The sequence below is a fragment of the Onychostruthus taczanowskii genome, unplaced genomic scaffold (assembly GCF_017590055.1).
Source record: "Onychostruthus taczanowskii isolate IOZ18803 unplaced genomic scaffold, ASM1759005v1 scaffold69, whole genome shotgun sequence".
Taxonomy (NCBI): domain Eukaryota; kingdom Metazoa; phylum Chordata; class Aves; order Passeriformes; family Passeridae; genus Onychostruthus; species Onychostruthus taczanowskii.
The window spans coordinates 3,811,783-3,833,623 of record NW_024504676.1 but is presented as its reverse complement, the minus strand read 5'-3'; the positions used below and the strand labels follow the sequence as shown (position 1 = coordinate 3,833,623).

General features: G+C 41.1%; 1 protein-coding gene across 6 annotated transcripts in view; it reads right to left on the bottom strand.

Moving 5' to 3' along the window:
• Window positions 1-21,841, bottom strand: part of TSPAN4 (tetraspanin 4) — a 418,001-nt gene that overhangs the window by 360,575 nt on the left and 35,585 nt on the right. Inside the window, exon 1 of one of the 6 annotated variants that reach the window (XM_041421142.1) lies at window positions 16,429-16,459. The exons of 4 other annotated variants lie outside the window; for them this stretch is intronic. The gene's annotated coding sequence lies outside the window, so the exon portion shown is untranslated. Of the gene's footprint in view, window positions 1-16,353; window positions 16,403-16,428; window positions 16,460-21,841 lie in introns of those variants that run through there. One more of the 6 variants, XM_041421141.1, reaches the window with a different exon arrangement.

Sequence of the window (21,841 nt, the reverse complement as noted above, 5' to 3'; positions counted from 1 at the left end):
CTCCTCTGCACAACCAACAAACTCCATCTTACATCTTGACCAGCTAACCGACTCTTTTACCATACCCCTCCTAACTGGATCCAGCTGTGGCCTGTTAAGGGCAGGCTTGTTCTTAATGCTTGATAATTAGCACAGCTGTAACTCCTTAGGGGTGAGATTACCTTCACCATTATCTCTATTCTCCTACATTCTATCTATCCACAAAAATTCCTTCAGACCCATTAAGATAAAATAAACTAACAGTCTAATGGTTCAATGGACAAGAAAACACCAACCAAAAGGGAAAAGGGGTGGGCAAGTGGGAAAAGTACACAGCAAAACAAGCTGAGAAAGCCCTGTTTTTATCCCCTCATGGAGGATACCTGAAGAGAGCCAAGGCTGCTACCTTTTTGAGAAGAAACAGCAAGCAGTGAAAGCATAAGAGACTCAAGTTGCATTGTCACTTTTTTATCACGCTGATGGAACGCAGCAGGAAGCTGGTCTCGCAGCTCAGGACAGCTCTTCTTATCCTGTGCTCTCATAGCTCAAAAACAACTTCACAAGACTTGTGCAGTGATTTGTGCCACGCATCCTAACCCCCTCTGTGAGAGCAACAGACACTAAAGGCATAAATCCTGTGCTACAGAGCTATGGCTCAAGGCAGCCTGCTGCAAGAAAGAGGAAGTGATTCTAATTACAGCTCTCATGCCTTTGCTCCTGCCTGAAAGAGAAGTCAAACTGAAGGAACCTGCTTGACCATTAGTAATGTCTTTGCCGTGGTACTCAAAGCCACCCCACTTCATATTCTGGACTAGCCAGGCAGCGCAGTGCATTCTTCATCTCCATACCCAGGAGCCTCTCAGCAACTCTAGCTGGCCATAATTACATGGAAACTTATACAGAGAACATGTTAGCCAGTTTTGAAATGGGAATGGAGTTAGCAGATGACCAGACTTGAGGACAACTTCTGTAAGCAAGCAACTTCTATAAGTAAGCATCTGCAAGACAATGTAAAAATCAAAATACACCACTTCAGAATATTTTCCTTTTCAGAGGCTTTGTCAGAGTAACTATCCTCATAGACACACCCCAAGTCACCAACTGGAGATGCTTCACATGCCTCAGCTCTACCCTCATGTCAACAACTCCTGTTTAGAAATCAGAGCAGAGAGAGAACATCAAACAAATTCATCAAGCTCCTCTCATCTCTCACTCGCTAAACAGAATTATATTTACATTGGCTAGCAGCTATCAGGAAATTAATAGAAAAGCAGGCATTGTTTTGGCCAATTTATCAAGTAACAAGGATATTTCCTGAAAAAAACACTTCCAATGCCCTATTAGGTGCACCCATCTAAACACCATGTCAGTAAAGGCACACAGGAGTCTTTTCTCTTCAATAACAGCCATCACAGGAATGAAGCAAAAGGATTGCAATGGGTATGAGAAACAGCCCTTTCAGAAAAGCATCAATATGTTTAAATAAAGATACTATCTTAGAAAGATCAAATAAACTGCAGTATTTTCCTTCAGATAAAAAAATAAGCCATGTTTAAACAAGGTAGTCATTTTGCACTGATGGAATCAGTCCAACTACAGCAAAATAACATTTTACTGAAAAAGCTTTCCAGTTTATAGCCATTGGTATTATTATCCCAGAATAAGAATGCTGGGAACTGGTATAGTTTGTAGTACTACAAGAGAAAGTTAGAGCAGTACACTTCTAACACTCTGAGACAGCAAATGTTATAGCCTATTCAGTACAGTATACACCCTCCCCCTCAATCATAGATGTAATCACCCTCACATATTGTGGGACAGTCCCACTGCCAGGCAAGGGAATGCTGAACAGTATGGATGTGAGGAGCTGGATTCCACAAAATCCAGCCACTGGAGAAGAGAAGAAAGCATGCTTTACCCTCTGGTTCCCAAGTCCTTTTTAAGGGGCATGCAACTTCTGTGGATCTTGCTACTGGACACATTTTGTAGAGCAGAAAGTAATTCTATTATAGATTTATCTTTTTCTTCCGCTAACACTTCCTTTGTAAAATCAGCAAGTAAAATGTCTGTAAGGTCAAAATTGGCTTTTTACACTCTAGAGACCCAAATGGTCTTTTCAAGCAGTTTAATAGCCTTTATCTCTTGAAAACATTTCAGTTGTGTGGGTGACTCCTCTGATTGCCCTTGCATTTTAAATATATCTGCAAGCCCTGCTGACAGCATGAGGCACATATTACACAGCATAGCCATCAAGTGACATTTTTCTGTTGAATACACAGAATTAGAGGAGCACATACCAAGGATAACATCTATTCTCTAATGCCTACAAACACTAAGGAGACACTGAGCCAGCTTGCAAAGTGGCCAGGCTGATTCTGCAACAACATCCACGCAGCTTTAGCCTTACTCCCCGGTGAGGTGCATCATAGACCATTTTCCAAGACTAACATTCCGTGATTCTACATCCTACACAGAAGTGTTACTTTGTTCAAGCTATGATAAATCTTTCAGACTCCACTCTCTTAGACTTTGCACTGGTCATGTGGGGCTGTTAAAGTGCCAGTGGGTGCTGCTGCTCCCTCCTTGGCTCTCCAGATGCCAAATCTCCATAAGGACAGGAACCACAGAGCCTTGCTTGGTGTGATTCTGCCAACTGTGTAACTTCAACCCTCTGCAACCCCACAACAGCTGCATTCCCTGAGAGACTGTTTGCTCAACCTCCCTTCCTGAACCCAGGTGAGCTCCCCTTCTGCCAAAATCCTCCAGTTTATACACTGGGCACAATGTCCTATGGACCAAATACCCCTTTGGTCAGTTTGGGTCACCTGTCCCAGCTGTGCTCCCTCCCAGCTTCTTTTGCAAACCTCCTCACCCAGGGAGAGGAAAAAAAGTCCTTGACTTAGGATAAACAAGACTTCATTAAAAAATCAAAACATCCCTGTGTGTTACCAACACCATTCTCATTCCAAGTCCACAACACAGCACTGTAACAGCTACTGAGAAGAAATTAACTCTACCCTAGCTGAAACCAGGACAGCAATAAACATACCAAAAGGTAGATAAAAAAATCTCCAGTCAACAAATGTAGGGGAAAAAGGAAAAATAATTTTCACTAAGCATCATCTGTTATGCAAAGGTGCAAACAAGACATTCCCAATGGAGATTTTGTTGTAATTAGGTCCAACATCTCAGACAGCTCAGAATTATAGAAAATTCCTAACTATACTGCCGGCACATTAAGGGCAGAATTTTGTGATCCAAGCAAACATTTTTTTAAGAGACCTACAGACGAGGAGCAGTAAAAGATACTTTTGCAGATTACATCCTGCTGCAGTCATCGTGCATGAAGTGCTCTGATTATATTAAAAGGAAATATTTGTCCCTACTGAAGATATTTTACTTGGTGTGACTCTGATTTCCTCCTACACACCTTAACAGAGCCTGAGCAATACAAACCAGCTTCTTGCAAGCTTATTTGGATGCTGAGTATTTCAAGCTCTAGGTACCTCAAAACCTTAAATATAGCAAAATAAGTTGAATGCTATCATCTCACTTCACTTTGCTGACTGCAGAAAAATATCCTAGAAACCCATTTCCTCACACAGCTAATTCATCTTCCCTGTGTGGGAAGAAACCCGTTTCCTCAGAGAACAGAACAGTGTGCCAGAGTCAGCCACTGATGTACTGGCTTTTAATGTTGATTTCATATATCTTGTTGAACTGAAGCCATGACAGAGGCATTTGTTATTCCTTCCCCTCCAAGCTTGTACCAAAACACAAACAAACAAGGTCTTCACAAAAAAAACATTAAAAAGTAGTTAGCTTATTTCCTTAAAGCAATATGAAGTACCTCTACTACTTATTTTTAGAATGGAAACCTAGTTTTAAGAGAATTTATGAGAATTGTTTTAAAAGCAATCGTATTACAACCTAATTCTTCTTCCATATACTATTTAGGACATTCAAGTAACCTTTCAAGTACTCCAGAGAACAATGTCCACCCCAAATTTCAGTGTCAAATTTCTTTTTAAAGCTGCACACATAATGCAGCTTTGACTTTTGAGGTTAACTCAAGCCTGCAAATATAGCAGAGTGTCAAATACCGCTTTCATTAAGTACCAAAGTGTGAATGCTCCTATTTGCATTTTCTCCATATGTCAATAGTTCACTTGAAAAACAGAACTGAAAAGTCAGGATAGTTTGTTTCTTTTTCCTGCTCTACAGCTACAAACAAGGTGGAAAAGTCAGAAACACACCTGTTCTATAACCCGAAATGTCACAGGATGTCTATTTTCTTTAAAATAATGCCTAGCCACATCTTTTAGTGTTAAAATATTTTTTGTAAGTCAAAGCTCTCACTGACCAAAACCAGCCATCTAGTAATGACTCTGTTTAAAAATTAGATAATGTTACATACAGGATGCAACATGATAAATCCATCCTCCTCCCAGCCCCCCTTTGCTTAAGCAGCATGCAAAATGGTAAAGGTGGGGGAGGGGAGAAGGTCACAGGGAAAATTAATTAATGTGAAACTAAAATTAAAGTACTGAATGGGTATCATTTCAGTCTCTATTCAAATGTGTTAAAATAGCCACTAATCAATTCAGCTATAGCAACCAATGACAAAGTTATTCGAAAACAGCAAACAAGGGAAGATTTAAAGGGGCTGCTGAAGTTTTTTATTTGCCACCAGAGATCAGAGCCACCATCACGGCTCTGTGTTTCTGGCTTGAATTGTTGTCCTCAGTTTCAAACTACAGCCATATGTTTCACATTAAAATGAAGGACAACCAAGTGTCCTTGAAGGATCAGACAGGGTTCTCTTCTAAAAATCATGCACTCATCCCATGGTTGCATAACGAGGCATGAATAGACCTCCTGCATCCTCGTGATTTCCCTGCTGCTAACATCTGACACCATTCCCATGCCGGACACCAAGACATGAGGAAACAAAAGCAACGTCTCAAAATAATGGGGAGCAAATGACATGTCCACATCTCCAAGGCTGGCAAGGCAGATGACTGTGATAGGTGAGCTGGCTCCCAGCCTGCCAGCACTTGGGCTTTGGCAGCCTCTGTTTGTTACCGCAGACCTCCACCGGTTCGGGACTGTTGTTGAGCTATTGAGAAACATTTAATGAGAACCACATGTTTCCCAAGTGTTCTGGGATGTAACCTAGCACAAGAGAAAAACAAGAAAGTTCAACAGACAGCTTTTATGACAATACAAGCAATTTGGCTTTTATGTGTGTCTTGCAGTAAAACATGCAGTGACCCATGCCCTCTGCCAGCTCTGGAGAGCCTCTGCCATCAGTGTGACTGATCACACTGCCAACAGCAAATGTGTCACCCCTGCTGGGATGAAACACTCCCATCTTAGCTTGAGCCCTGATCTGCAGCTGCATTAGGATACACAAATCTCTCCGGTGTTGCAGGGCACAGGCACAATTTCTGAGCATACCATGAACATATTATGCAGCTGCTTCTAAACATTTCTCATCAACACGAAGATAGGTAGCATAAGTGGAATATTATCAAAGGGCCCCTTTTCCAAAATGTATTTAGAGACTTTAAAAAATTACAGTGATTTAAGAGTTTTCAAATCAGGCCAAAAGAAAATACATTCCAAGTGAGCAACAATCCTACACCTCAGTTCACAGAGCAAATTAGGAGCAGAGCTAAAAGTCTGCTCAGGCTCACAAACCCCCATTCTCACTGCTACAGCTGCAGCAGTTAGGCAGAAGTTATACACAGCCATATGTATTTACAGCATTACACAATAAACCAACATAAAAATCAACACTAGGTTATATTGTGGGGGAAGTGCCATCCAGATGGCAGGCAGATCTCGAGTTATTGCTGCAGGCAGCTGAGAAAAAGATCCTGGATGGAGGGACACTGCTCTGGCAGGCAGATGAACCAGAACAGCAGCTCTCAATCAGCAAGACCTGCCTCTCCAGCAAGGTGCCAGTGTCATAGAGATGAGATACTGGTGACAGCCTGCAGTATCCCAGTCATACTCCTGGCAGCAGGATCTGAAGGCATCTATGCAGAATAATTCAAGGCAGAAGGGAAGTGGATTCCACCAAGGTGAAGACAGGAAAAAGGTTAAAAAAATTTTAAAACAAATAAAACCAAAACAAAACCCACCCCTTTTCATCAGGAAGGCTACAGAAAACTAGGAAACATTGAGCAGAATAGTCTGAGCAGTTCTCCTCTATGCAAGAGTGAACTCCCAGATAAAATAATACCTTTGTGTATGCAGAGAAATGTGCTTATCTAAGTCTCAGAAACAGAAATAGCTACAAGCTACCTGATACTATGCAGAAATCAGATGAGACTTTACTGAAAAAACACATCACCCTAAAAAAACATCACCCCACTCAAAATCAACAGCTCTTACTGAGTTAGCTCAATATTCCTGCAGCCTCTCTCCTGCCCCTTCACTCACTGCATTTACTGCCCCTTCCAATCAGACAAGACATTTTTCCAGCCTGGCTCCTCACCACAATGTACAACAGTCACCTGCCCTCACAGTTAAGGGCAGCAGAACTTCCAAGACTTTGCTGAAACAACACAAGCCTAAGTGACACTCACTAAGTGGCACACAGACTCCTTTCAGGGCCAGGATTTTATCCCACCTTGCACAGTTCAGGAACAAGTGCAATGGTCCCACACAGGTCCCTTCCAGGGCCTAACATGAAGTTCAGCAGTGGCAGGAGTCAGTGGAAAGTTCCAAGTGGTTCAGACACCTTCATCTTTTTCCTCCAAAGCTGTCAAGAACTGTCACCAACTCCCAAAAAGTCTCAGAGTCAGATACTACAGATAAAAAACACTACAAAATAACAGAAATGGAGAAATAATGTCTCAGAGAGACACAGAGAGCATCAGAAATAAAAAAGGCTAGAGCACCACTGAATTCAGCCTCCAAAGGTCTCTCTTTTAGTCATCTAGTGCATGCCCCAGACAAGGAATACATTACTTTTTACTGCTAACAGGTGAGGGTAATCTCATTTTCTATAAGGAGCACCCATAAGACATGATGGAGCAAATGTCAGGAACAAAGGAAGAAGTGTGCGGCACACATTTCAGAGACAGTTATTTTCCAGCAATCATTTTAATATTTGCAAGGTCTTATTGCATTGGGTTAATAGTGATTTTATTACATAACCAGAGCTCTACAAAATGTAAAAACAATCACTGGGAAAAAAAACAGCAACTGGTTCTCAAAGCTTAATTGACATAATCAGCTTTCTCAAGAAGGTTTATTCATACTCTGCTTCCATTTGACAGTGAAGTCCTTAGAATTCTCCCTTTAAAAATAAAATTCATATTGTATTGTAGAAGTTGAAATCCTTTATCTTATTTATTAAACCAGTAAGTTTGCTAAAATTTCCTCCAACATCCTTAATGACACCATTCTTGTACTCATTTACCAAAGAACAACAACAAAATAAACTTATTTGGCAATAAGAAACACTGGAGACAGTTTCTAACATGAGATGCAGCTTCCTTAAAGCAATGGACCAGTTCCCAGCTATCACACCAAACCTCATTATACTCACTGTTTGGCAAGCAGTATTTCTTGCATATTTACTCTAGCAATCTCTTCCAAATCTTACTGGAGATATGGGTTTCAAAATCAGATTCTAAAAGGGAGATGGGTCCTAAAATGAGTAGCCCAAATGTAACTTATTCAAACCAAACACACTGGAAATAAATCCACAAACTTTTTTGTTCTGCCTGAAACTCAAGAGCTCTTTCCCTCTACCCCTGAGCAATCATCACAACAGGACTAATTCCAGCTCTAAACCATGGAGGAACATTTCTGAGTAATCTCAGTGTGCCTGCTACATTTCAAGGATAAATTAGTGCACTATTTTTGCACTAGCTCTGCCATTCATCTCCACTGCTAAGTTACTCAGCAGGCAAGAAACAGAGATACCAACACTAAGGTAATTCCTTCCCTCTAACATACATGTCTGGTTATTATCATATGTCATCTCCTGGCAGGAGAAAGTGAGGTTATGATTGTGTGTGAGCTGTGTGGTGCTATAAATCAGAGCAAGCACATTTTAACAGTCAAGGAAGCTATTTTTTATACAAACTTTGTTCAAGGAAGGGATTTTGTTAAAAAGTGAGAGCAGAACACCTTCTTTGCAACAGGACAGAGGCTGATTACAAAATCCACAAGCCCTCTGTGTCTAAAACAGTTATTCAGAGAACATCCTACACCTGCACTATTGAGGGTCAGATTTAAGACTGGGACCCATTTGTATTTACAAAGTTACAGTGAGCATGCAAGTCTCCCAGCTGCAATAAATACAGCTACAGAAATACAGACAGAAGGCAGAGAATCCAGACCTTGTTGAAGTCTTGAACGCTGAACAACAGGCTCTAAGGATTTGCAAATTTATTGAGGAGATTAAAGGCATATAGACATTTAAAGGGATTTTCAGAAGCACCTAAGCAAGTTAAAAGCTTTGAAAATTTTACTAAGCATCTGTTCACATCTTTGGAAACTTAAATACATTTGAAATCTAACCCAAGAGCATATTAAAGGCAAATTCAATCTGAGGAACTTAACAAGCATACTAGACTTCATAGTCTCCAAAAACTGTTTATTCACACTTGTCTTAGTTGAAGAAAGCTTTTAAGAAATCTCTCTTCCAGACTCCCTGGCATGAGAAAACAGGAAAAATTGTTCATGTGAATGAGTGATGAATGTAAGAACAAGAAAAGACAGGTCAGTCTAGGGGACGGCATCCTCGCTACTGGGGTTCTTTAGAAATGCAGTGAAGCAATGTGACCTGGACAGTCATCTTCCCACTCTGAGCCACTGTCTTCTCACATTTTTCAGCCTGCTGAGCTTACATGCTTTTTTGGATCAGAGAATTTCTATTACTGTATACCTACACAGAGCCTAGTCCATAGCTTTCATGTCCCTCTATCAATGCCTCTAAACACTCTGCCACAAGCTGATTCCTAGATGAATCCATCAGCTCTAGATCTATTTTCTGATGGGAATTGCTTAACTACATAACACTTAGAATAACCTGAGCCTAACACTGGGTACAGTTTTCCAATATATGTCTGTATATATAACACAAATGTTCATAATAAATGGTCCTGAAATGCCTAAAACATATGTAAACATGTTTTAATATGCCTTTATATATAGATATATAGACACAGAAAAATGCAAGCACCAGGCTCTTGGGTATGTAAATGGCATTTTATAAAGGTCACCTTTTCATGCAGAAAGAAAGACTGATGAAGGTTAATTAAATTAAATTCTACATTTATCCAAACTCTCCAAAGCAAGGACTTTAATATCATCCTTAAATAACAGCCAGCAGTTTTAAAATATCTTTGAGAACATGATGATCAGATAAGCCTTGAAGCAAGGCAGAAAAAAATCAACTGCACTGCACATGTTGTGTTTCTCTGTTCACTTTGAGAAGTTTGCAGAGGTGTGGGGGAAGGGGTTAGCTGTTGTGTTGGGGATTATTAATTGGAAAAAAAAAAAAGTAGGGAGTAGTTTACTGCTTCCGAGCTTTTGCTGCTCCCATTCCAAAACTTGTGTGTAACAATAACCATTTGTAATTCAGCCTGTACTGGCCTTCAGACAGCAATGACAGCCTTTCAGTCAGGACCTCTGTGCTGATGCGTGTTAGCACAAAACTCAACAGCAGAAATCCTGTAGCAATGAAACAGCCAAAATCCTGTCAAAGGCCAAAGTAATCTCAACCATTACATTCCTGAGTGCTTGCTGTGAGCATGCAACAGAACACCAGCAGGGTGAAGCATGTGAAGCTTACTGAATTCAAGACAACGCATAACACGTGCATCCCACCTGGATCAGGATGCTCTATTCAGGCCCCATGGTCGTTGTACAATCTGCACAGGAAAGATGCCTGTGATGGCATCTGCATCCAGCAGGCAGGCAGCAGGAAGAACAGCTCTCAGGGTAGTAAGGACACAGGGTTACACAGTTCCCAGTGGAAAAGGTCAGAGGACATTGCCACTGCCCCCATGCCCCATCAATCACACACTACAAGCTAACATTAGACAGCTGTAATTTTTAGTCAAACTTTGTAACGTGGCCGTGATTCTCATGCAGTTGCTATCTCCACATCTGCAAACTGACACAAGGAGACAGTGCCCTGCACTGGCATCAGGACAAAAAGAGACTCTAGAAACGTGGCTCTCCAACCTTGCAATTTAATCACATTGTTCACAGAAAGAGAACAAAAGTAAGGTAATAGCCCGGAGCAAAGGACAACTATCACAGAAGAGAATTCATCATTCTGCAGGAAATTATGTTTTAAACGTCTTTGCTCGTGACAAACCTGACAGATAACCTACAAAGAGATGAGTGAGCAACAAGCAACCACCTACTTCAGGTATCTCTCCAACCACAATGTCAGGTCAACATGTAGAGAAGCAATGGCTGAGAAGGCTACTGAGCCAAGAGAGTGACATGCCCTTTTCACAATTTCTTATGAATAGGATACAACAGGGTCTGGTTTCATAACAAACTTCAGCAGAGTCAGGGGAACAGTCATATAGTTTTACCACCTAGAGAAACCCTGGTAACAAATTGTGTTCTCAAATACCCAGCTGTTCCCATATAATAAGCATACACAAAAAGCCCATCAGGGTACACAGAGCTCAGAGCATTTAAATTGTTACAGCAGCACCGTTAAAAATAGACTACTTATAAATAACAATTCTGTACCACAGACTTCATTAGCAGCAGACATACTGGTAGAATCAGATATCTACTAGCCAGACCAATTAAAGCAATTAAAAACTCTGTTTCTGCAAAGAGGAACTATATAACCTCTGAGAGGCACAGCACACCCTGTGCACAGATCCGGTGTAGGCCAGATTCTAGTGTATGAATTATTAGGAGGTTACTAATTTCATTAGGAATCTGCCAATTTACACCAACATGGCAGCAGGGGAAGTCTCTCGTTTCCCATGGTGCTGCAAACACTTCCATCCTCCCATTAGCTCTCCTCATTCAATTAGATCCCTCAGCATGGTGAAGGAATTCACTGCAATTCATTGCACTGTCTGTAGCCAAGACACCAACATCTGCTCCTATTCTCAACAGGAGACAACAGCCAAGTCCAAAATTTGCTCCCTAGGACCTACCCTTGCTCAAATGCTGCAACAGGAGAGGATCAGCAATAATTTGTCTCCCCACACACCATGTCTACCCATATAAATCTTCATTAATACCTGGTGATTTACAGGGAGTGGAAGATGATGATTTATCATGCTAGTTCACCAGTACAGGACACACGAAGTCCCTGTGCTCAGCCCAGCTCAGTCTTCAGCTATGCCTGACCAAACTACAGAACTTTGTTATCAGGCATTGATTCCTGAAAGTATAAACACTTCCTGAGAGTATCAATGTTACTATATAAAGATAGTATGAACAGATCTATTTCTATATAAATACCTTTTTAAAAGATGACAATATAGTCTCATACAACTAGAGCCTGCATTAGTTCATTAGATTCAGCTGTGTTTCATATAATTTTGTAAAGGTTTACTTTTACCTAAAATAAATAAAGAGTATTTGTAAAGAAATAAAAATCCTACTCTGGTGTTTTCTACTACATACTTCTCAGTAGTAAAATACAACAGATGCACTCATACATTTACATTTGTATTACCTTTCACATCCCTGTGCAGATTTGCCAGTCGCCTTACTTGCCTGGAAAAGTTAACTTCAGACTTTCCTCTACTGAAGAAAGAAAATTATCTTGGAGTATCCCTGTCAAAAGCCAAGGATGAGAATTCTTGTTATTCCCCTTGTGCTTGTCCTCTTGGAAACTCTCTACAGAGAAGTACAAAAACAGCATAATCTCTTCGAGCAAACAATGAGTTATTGATACATTTAGGTTAAATTTGTCAGTCTTTGATGGCTTAGGAAAAAAAGAAAAAGGGGCAACAGACCCTCCCCCCCTGTAACCTTGTTGTGCCTTATTGTTTGATTCTTAAGTGTCTCAAAGAGTGGGATGAAGTTGATTCTTCTCCTACAGCCAAAAGAGTCACAACACCTAGGTCAAATCCTTCCCATATCAACACGAAGCAGGGATCTGAGCCACAATTTAGAAGAGCACATTAGCAAGTGGGCAGTTTGGAGCAAGGTTCAAAATTGCTCCCAGAGAAAATGAGCTATTTGGCATAAACAACTCTATACTTGGCAGCAAGAGAAAACAGGGGGAAAAAAACCCAAACCAACGTGAACTCGTGGCCAGTCATCAGCATGTTCATTTCAAGGTGAGAATCCACATTGAAATCTTTGCCATAGATGACCACTCTAATGTGGAGGCAGATGTCATTTATGCAGCTCTAGTCATGCTCCCATTAGAATTTAAATTGAATTTGTGGTGCCAGATCCTCACATATGAAAACAAAAAATTGAAGCACACTCATTTGGGCCAACAGGGCAATATAAACACTTAACAAAAAAATTGCAGTTATCTGCTTGGCTAAACCAGGAGTGTCTGTCTTCACTGTAGCTCTGGGTGTTTACATCACTTAAAAACTGACCCCTCATTTTCATCTTGGGTCAAAAAAACCTCTTAAATATGTCAACTGGAAAAAAGCCACATCAGTCCTAGACACAGAAGAGAAAACAATATAATCCCTGATGCTTATAACATACACTTCCATACTTCTCTACTGCTTATTGGGAATGCTAATATTACTCCCTCAAGAGCCCTGCTTCACTAATAGCAAATGCTTCCCAATGAGTTGCAGGAAGACAATTTGATTTTAGAGGGATTGCCAACCACTGGCATTTGGCATAAGATCAGTTTGCTTGTTTGTTGTTAATAAAACACATGCAGAGGAAAAAGGGAACAAACTGTACAAAGCTGCATGTTAAATCATGTGACTTCACATGGAAGTACATGCAACTCCTTTAAATGTACAATTCCAGGGAAATCCCAGAAACAGGAACTTAACTAAAGTCTTCATTTTCTTCAAGTACATCTGTCCTTAATATAAAAAGCAACATTTTCTCCCTTATTATATACTCAAAGACATCAGTAAAACTCAGTATCAATCACAGTACTCCAATTCATCCCCAAATCACTAAGAGACATTTCATTCTCCCTTTAAACAAACACATTTAATCACTCTTCTTTCTATACACAAATTAAATCAATTCTTGTGGTGTTTTAGAGAGGTTTTCTGTTTTCTGGGGTTTTTTTGGTGGGATTTTTTAATATAGTGCAAAGAGCTACACCATTACTGGAAAAGCACTATCATTGTGAAATGTGGAAAAGCTGTGAAACAGTAATGGGGGGAGAAGAGGAGGGCACACCATAGATGGTGGGAGCACAGAGAATGTTATGCAGCCAAACTTATTGTATGAAGAGAAAAATAGAAAACAATAGAATAGCTCTAAAAATGTTTTCATATACCAGAAAGGTAGCCTTCAAGCCCTAATGAGTTCAAACTCTCCCAAAGATATGAGTCCTTGGGGGCAGACTCTCAAAATGTCACCTTTAATTTTGACAGTACCCTGTTAAGGTCATAGCTTGACATTGTGCTTGCTCTAGTATGGTTTCCAGACTTTTAATTTCCACCCCACATTTAGTTATGAAATCGCATCTGATATTTTGCAATTCTGCTTATTATATTATTTTTTAATTATTTCTTTTATACGTTTTTGTTAAAAGCTTCATCTGGTTAGTATCAGGGCAAAAGACAGAAAACTAATAAAGCATGAATCTTGTTCTGAAGTTAAGAATAACCTAGAAAATACACTACCCAGATATCTACTTCATCTTCTCAATTCATACTTTTCAGATTATAATAAAAGCCTTGATATCACTGTTCAATACTAAGCCTTTACTGGCAAGGAAAGATGTATGTGGTGATTGCTGGAGAGGATGGAAGAATGAAGATTTCCTAGCATTAAGTATTTTAATGTATGTCTAGATTATAAGGTTTTGAAAGCATAATATTGTTCTTAGGGAGAAGAGCTATTCACATAGTAAATAATAATTGGAGGAAGGAAAATAACCTCTGAAAGACCTCACCCAGTGTAATCATACATCCTCCTCCCACCTGTCTCTCATTCTAAAGAAAAAACAATCTACATGCTAGTACCACAAGCCACAGGTGGAAGTTTTCTAAATGCACCCAAAATACCGAGTGTTCCACTACCCGAAAAAGCAATTTATCAAAGCAGCTTCCAGGGGTCAAACAAGCAGGAATCTGGTATTCTCAGTTCTATGCAGGGCTCAGCTATCGACTCACCTTGACCCCGGGAAAGTCACCTAGAACAAATGAGCAAAATGCTCTGTGACAGCTCACAGCACAGCTTGTGGAGGCCCTGGAAGAATCAATTTTCAGAAATTTGTATGGGCAAAAGCACCTAGAAAACTAGGCTAAAAGAAAGCACAGCAGCAGCACTGTCATGTGTGCCAATTCTGACTGCAGAAAGAGCAAAGGTCCATTAAGAAAGAGCTTCAGCTCTACTATGCCATCACCACCCATGTGCCTCCAGATGTCAGTTTTTCTCTACTTCTATTAACTTTGTAAAAATATATCAAAAGCATGAAGAGTCAGAGGCCTCTTGCCACAAGTGCATTTAATAAATAAATCCATAATGGAGTATAAATTGGGAGATCAGTATTAAGTATGGAGTTATTAATAGTGCAAGTTCTAGAAAAGCACATGCGCATCTCTGCCTTTTTTCCGCCACCTGCACAGCACTTCTGGACCCAAAACACAGTGAAACACACACAGTTGCCCCTGCTCCCAGCAGGCACCAGGAAAGCTTTGCACAGCAGTGGGAACAGTACGGACAGACTTTCTCAATAAGACACCCAGCACACACCCTGAAAAAAAACAGCTGCTAGACAGTCAGGTGCTTCTACCCCAACACCACCTCCTTCACTGTGTAATCAATGCCATTCAAGGCCACCACAGGACAAAGGATCACTGCACACACAGAGAACTGAGCACCACCAAGGAGCTCTGCCCTTGGTAGTACTGAGGGGAGTCAGCAGGAGTCACATGTGGGAAGCAGGGAAATCCCACAAGCAAAATGAACCTTACTCTCCAATACCCTTACTGTAAAAAGTCACACAAGGCAGGAAGTGACAAGATTTTAGCAGCACTCAGCAAGCCCTCAGTTACTGTTCTGCAGGTCTGGGCAGCTCAGGCAGCTGGAGCAGCCACGAGTCCCCTCTCTGAAGGTTTTCAGCACTGTACAGCAGCAGCACTGGCAGGTCTTCTACAGGTCACATGCAGCTAGTCACCCCCAGTGATGTGGAAGCTATGAACAGACCGGGAATCACCCAGACCTCCTTTCTGTCCTCCCATCCCCAGTGAAACACCATAACAATACTTACAGCCTCCTCCCATTCTCACTGAGAAGACACCTGAAACTCGAGTTCTCAGCAAAGGCTCAGCAGCCAGAGCAAATCAAATGCATGTCCAGGACTGCTACCCTTTACATTCACAAGAAAATAGTCTTGCAAACACTCACACAGTTTTGAGGAGAAAAATGCCTCATACAAATGACCAACACACAACTATTTCTACATAAACTGTGTGTCAGTCTTCAACTTGTTAAACCATTCCACACATCCCCAAGTATGTGTACAAAACCTCTGACCACAGGTGCCCTCTGTACTTCTCCTTGTCAGGATCTTCTAATCAAAACAAAAAAGTATTGAGCCAGCATTCACCCTCCCCTTTTTCTCTGTTCTTCAGTTCTACAATATTTTTACCTCCTTTTCCTTCAGAGGAGAGAAGGTAAAGTGTTGTAGCACTTGTCGCAGTTGAGATGGCCACAACACACAGGCTATCATCCTACAATTTCAGGAGGCTTCAACCCATACAGAGTAACTCCACGCCACTTCAGAAGGCTGCAAGCATCTGCCCTTTTTGTTTTTTAGCCCAAACTTTTATACCCCTCATGTTCATGCACTGCCTCCGTGTGCCCTCTGCTCCCTTTGGTGGTTGGTCAGTGCCCCTGGGCACTCCAGGTCTCATTGCTGTCAATGCCACTCACCTGCTGCTCACAGCTGTGCCCATTAGGGACCACCTTTTTGTTTTTTAGCCCAAACTTTTATATCCCTCGTGTTCATGCACTGCCCCTGTGTGCCCTCTGCTCCCTTTGGTGGTTGGTCAGTGCCCCTGAGCACCCCATGGCTCACTGCTGTCAATGCCACTCACCTGCTTCTCACAGCTGTTCCCATTAGGGACCAGGCTTTGCTGCAGCCCTACTCCCAGTTACCACAAACTGTGTGCCTACAGTAAGGTACACACAGCCTCTACACAAAAATGCATGACTCTCAAGCAAGCCCCAAAATGACAATAAGACAAATACTCTATCCTCTGGAGTAGTCAGAAAGTTTCGAGCTGCCTTGTTCGTCTCACTTTCACAAGCTGCATGGACAAAGACCTTGGTAGACCACTCCTCTCCTCCAGTTTGACCTCTGAGTTACTGCACCTGTAAACTGGGAACAACAAATAGCAAGAAAAAGCTATTAGGCACATAGTACCACACAGGAATTCTGCATGACAAAATGGAAATGGTCAGGGCTAAGGTTTTCAAATACCCACCTCACTAAGTTTACTCTCATGAGAAAAGAAGGTCTCTTCCTATTGTTGTTTCATTTCATCCAAACACAAGTGAGTGTGTGCAAACCATGAGGCTGCCTGAAGAGATTCAACAGGTTCATAATGAGAACAACAGCCAGTGCATTTCTGGGCAGCTGTGTGACACTGAAGGCTGAACCAAACCGAGGCGCAGAGTAACATCAGCCTCTGCAGAAAGGCAGGCAAGTCTCAGAGAAACCTGCCAGCTGCACTGGCCATTGATGCCACTGCACATGGCACCTGATGACATCAGAAAGAAGAGCCCAGAAGGAATTGGGTGTTACAGCTACAGACAAGACAGAGTCAAGGACAAAGTACTAGTTCTGTCACATTTTTTAAAGCTATTTGTTTAAACAGATGCTCAGCATCACTAAATTGAATTATACATCTAAGAGGGTGACCAGCAGCTTTCTAAGCCAAGGCAAGACTTGGATTTTACAATAGCCATTATATAGATCCTACTTCCATTTACCACTCACTGGATACAAGAACTCTGTTCCTTTTATTTGTATAGCTCCATTGCAAAGAGTAAACAAGGCAGATAAACAATAGTTCATGATCCTTCCCCTATGGAAAAAAAAAAAAAATCTATCTTCCTTCTGTGTACTTGGGGAAAAAAAAATAGCAAGCTCCAAGAAGGATATTCCATTTCATTGTTTTCTTTAAGTTTACTATATTTTAGACATACAGATTAAGTAACTCTTTACAAAGACCTTAGCAATAGCTGGCTGAATTCCTTAAAAGTCAGGTGCATTGAAAACTTTCTCCTCTCCCCATTTCTATGAATGGCATCTTGTGGTGATAATACATTTATTCTTATTTTTAATGGACAGCCGCACCAATTTGTTCCAGCTGGCAATACATTACTTAACACTGTATAGTGAAGAAGCTTGGAAAATGACATCTGCAGGAGCAAAGCATAGAGAAAGCTGCTTCTGTACAGAACAAGCTCCTGAGGGTTGAATAGGTAAGAGCAATGCACTGCTTGCTTGCTTTTATATGAGGGGAAATGGATGGCATTTGGTTGACCTAGAGTACTAGTCAATCAAAAGTCAGTAGAGAAAAAGCAGTGAGAGAGGAGGAAAAATGAAGCTTGAGCTGCTGCAGTCATTTGCAGAGAGAATTATGGCTGAGAAGATGGTCTGGTATTTTGGGGATGTCTGCCACAAGCAGGTTTGGGGCAGTGCAGTGGGCCATCTTCTGGTGCATGCAACAGAATCTTTCCTTTTTAAAGGAAAAGGCAGAAGCTCATAGGAAAATCATCAACATGTGCAAGAAAAACAGAACATGACTGGCTTGCAGGTCAGATCTGGCCCAGGTGCTAACACAATTGAACCTCTGAGTTACATCACTCATAGCTCATGCCTATGTTTTTAATGCCCTTCCTATTGCCGATTACACTACTCATTTTTTTAAATCTATGCATTAATACCCACCAAATTACAACTCAGCTCAGAGTTAAAGATAATCTTTTCTCTCTAAAAGCTCCTTGTTAGAGCTCTGCTGTCTTATCTGGGGTTGCATGCTTCATTACAAATTGCTATCACATGTGCCACGACCACACATTCAAGGTTGAAATGTAAGAAATAGGAGAAAACGGATCACAAGAATAAAAGAAAAAGCTGTTAGGTACCTGGTCAGCATGTCTGCCCTCCCCCACTATCAGAGTTTGCTGCTTTTGAACGATTTATGAAGACCCACAAAACCCCTGCTACACAGGCAGCTGAACATCATGGCAGTAAGTCAGATACCAGCGCCAGAAATCCACTGAAATCTAATGACTGATGGCCAACGACTCCAGTAAGCCTTGGATCAAGCCCAACCCCCAGGTCTCATTAAACTCATCTTTATATAAAAATCAATAGCCCTTTTGCCTCCTCCTTCAGCTGGGAGGGAAGCAACGGAAGCACTTCTACAATCAGAATTACATCTTACACAGGCTAAAAGAGTAAAGAGCTCCACAATGAAATTAATCAAAGTGAAGGAGTTATAACAGGCCTAAAAATGAGAGCACATTAATAACTGCTCCCTTGTGGTAAACAGAGCTAGTAATCAAGCACAGGTCCAGCAGAACCTATCCAGAGCTGAAGCAGAATTAGCTGTGTAGCTACATGAATGAGCAAGTGATTGGCTTGGACAGTCACAGGTGAGGGTGGAAAGGCTCTGTAGAAATTCAATTCATCCATCAAAAACTCAGAAGAGAAAGACACTCTTCTCTTAGAAATGAGATCACATTTGTTGGTCATTCCAGATAAAAAATCAGGTTTCTGTGTCCACCATCAAGACATTTTGCACTGCCAGCACCCAGAACAGCAAGGATGATATGCCCAAAAACAACCCCAAAAACAATCTTTTCACACTATGACTCCAGGTCTAGTACAGCATCCCAGTCTTTAGCTGGAATGTTTCTATGATTCTTCAGAGCAACCTATTTGTGAAGGCCAATTGATAAGTGTCCAGTCTTCCTCTTCTGTTCCTGTGACAAAAACATATTCTGACAGCTCTTTGCTGCCTTTGTCTTCGGTCAGGAAATTTGCCCAGAGAAAACTCACTCTCCTACTGACCTTTCTTTTGTCAGCTTAGTAGCCTATGATACCATGATGCTTTTTGAAATTTAAACAGTAAAAGCAAAACAAGTGAGTTTTCATCTCTGTTCAAAGTCATAATTTGTCAGTGAAATCTCTGCAGAATCTTCAAGCTAAAGCACTGAAGTGGAAAAGAAGAAAGCAGGACTTACTCTATGTGACTATTCACTGGACATTTTGGTTACACGGGAACACGCAGTACCTTCTCCTTTCTCCATCCTGCTATCAGCACTCAGCATGAATTTAAAAACCTGACTGTGCTTACCTTCAGAAGCCCCCTGGAAGTAGCTGTCTGTCTTCACTGACAGGTAAGTGATACCACAGATCATCTGGCTTTATCAAAGTCAAACAGTGAGTCTGCAGCTCAGCATTGAGCTGCATGACACTGACTTTTGATGCTATCTATCTAACAGTTGTGGATTTTTAAAATTAATTTTTAAACATATATTCATTTAAAAATAAATAGTTGGATGAGAAGAAAGGAAGATGATTGGGAAAAAATACACAAATGACAGGCTAAAAATCATGGAATTTGCTGGCACCTTTATAGGAGGGTCCCTTGTGCACTCTTTAACCACCTTCAGGATACAAGACTTGAAGTGAGAATGTACCCACCCACACTGACAAAAAATGGCAGAACTACTCACTCACATGGCTGACCTTCCTATTGAATGACAAACTACCAGGAGCAATATCAAAAGGTTCTTGCTCTAAGGACGATGCTTGGGATCCAAGTTGCACAAACATCTCTACACAACTTGAGCCACTTCATACAGTCAGTCTCAGAGGGATGTCTGACTTCCCTATACAGCCAAAGGAAACTCCAGTAACTCCAGTATAGCCTGTTAGGGAAACTGCCCTGTCAGACCACCCAGGAGCCCCTCAGGCTCCCACCAACCCCAGACTTGGACTGCTGGGACCAAAGTCCCTTCACAGCAGGCAGCTCCAGTGCCCCCCTCTTGACTCCCTACATGCCCAACTACTGAGCCCACAGACTGTAAGGGTGTCATCCTGAGTCCAGTCACCTGGCCACATGTCACACTTTGTCACGCAAAGGGTTGGCACCAGTTCACAGGCCCTTGCCTGGGGCTCCCACCACATCCCCCAGCCAGGGCACAACCTGCAGCTCTCACTGCAGCTGCACACCCTGTATCTGCTCCCAGTGTATTCCTCAACAGCCCTCTTTGAGGTGGGATGAATCTCCCTTTTGTTTCCCCTGTCACCTACAGAAGAAAGCCCTTAAAGACTAGTCATACGTCTGCTTAGGTTCTTAGGCAGCTGCAGTTACACAGAACTAACGTAGTTGAAGGTTTTACACTGACAAGAAAAGAAACTGCTCCACAGATAACACAGTCCCTGTTAAGTCAGGCAACTCCTTTTAAAGAAAAGTAACTTTGGGATTTGAAAAAAAAAAAAAAAAAAAAAAAAAGAAGAAATCCCAGATAACAGGCAAAACACAGGTTTAAGTTCTAAACAGATAATTTCTTCTGACCAAGTAAGTCCTCCCCGCAAAGCGGCTGTCAGACTTAGAGCCAGAACATTAAAATAAAGGTCTGGGCCAATTATAAATATGATGTAAAGCATTGGGTCTCCTTGATCTTCAAGATTTTACTTATTACCTGAATTGCCTTATTTGCCAGATTCGCATTATGAAGGTTTTCAAAATACCACTTTGTTCTTAAGTGATAAAAAAAGCAGTCACTATAAACAAAATGCTCAAGTGTTGTTTCACCTACTGACTAAGATTAGATGCCAATTTAGATCATAGGAAATTGTGGCACTTCAATTTCTGTGTACTGTGATATTTTTACTAGGTTGCAAAGATTACCTACATAATTCTCTCTTTATTTTTTAAACCATAAAACTATCTTCTGTCATATTTATGTGATACCTTGAACAAAGCTTTTCAAAACTAAGTTACTGGAGCTTGTTCACACTACGCTTTGTCTCGCTTCTGTCATTTTTATGTTGCCCTTCCAGCACAGCTGAGATCAGATGTCCCAATTCAAATGCATGACTGTGATCCTTGAGGAAGGGTTTCCATAAAATGGGGCTAAACAAAACAGAAAGCAGGTAAGAATTGTACTGCTGCCTTTTTTTCTGCACACAGGACAGGAAAGTCATGGCAGAGAAATTTATCCAAGAAAAAAATATCTCCAGGTAATTGTCAGTTTGAAGACATTATCATATTTTATACCAGTACTGGCTTCAGGCCTGAAAAATAAGTAAAAGACTCTTTGAACAAGACATAGGGAAAATACTGTCTTTTACAAGAAATCAGCACAGGAACGTGCCCAAAGTGCTAACATACAGTGCCCATGAAGAGGTAGCATTTTTACAGATCAAATTTCTTAAATGAAAACTCTATTTCTAAAGCTCAGTCTTTCATGACTAGGAATAGAAATTCTCTATTGGGAAATCCTTTCAGAAATTAATTTGAAAATCAAAAGCCCATATTGGACAGAGTAGCTTCGTTATGAGGAATGGGGCGGGGTGGAAAAAAAGGGCAAAAATAAAAAGAAAAAAATATGAAAACCCATAGCCTTTTAACATCTTTCCTGTTCTCCAAAAAACTGTGTAACCACAGTTCACTTTAGAGTAAGCATTTGAATTTTACATAAGAAGTAGTGA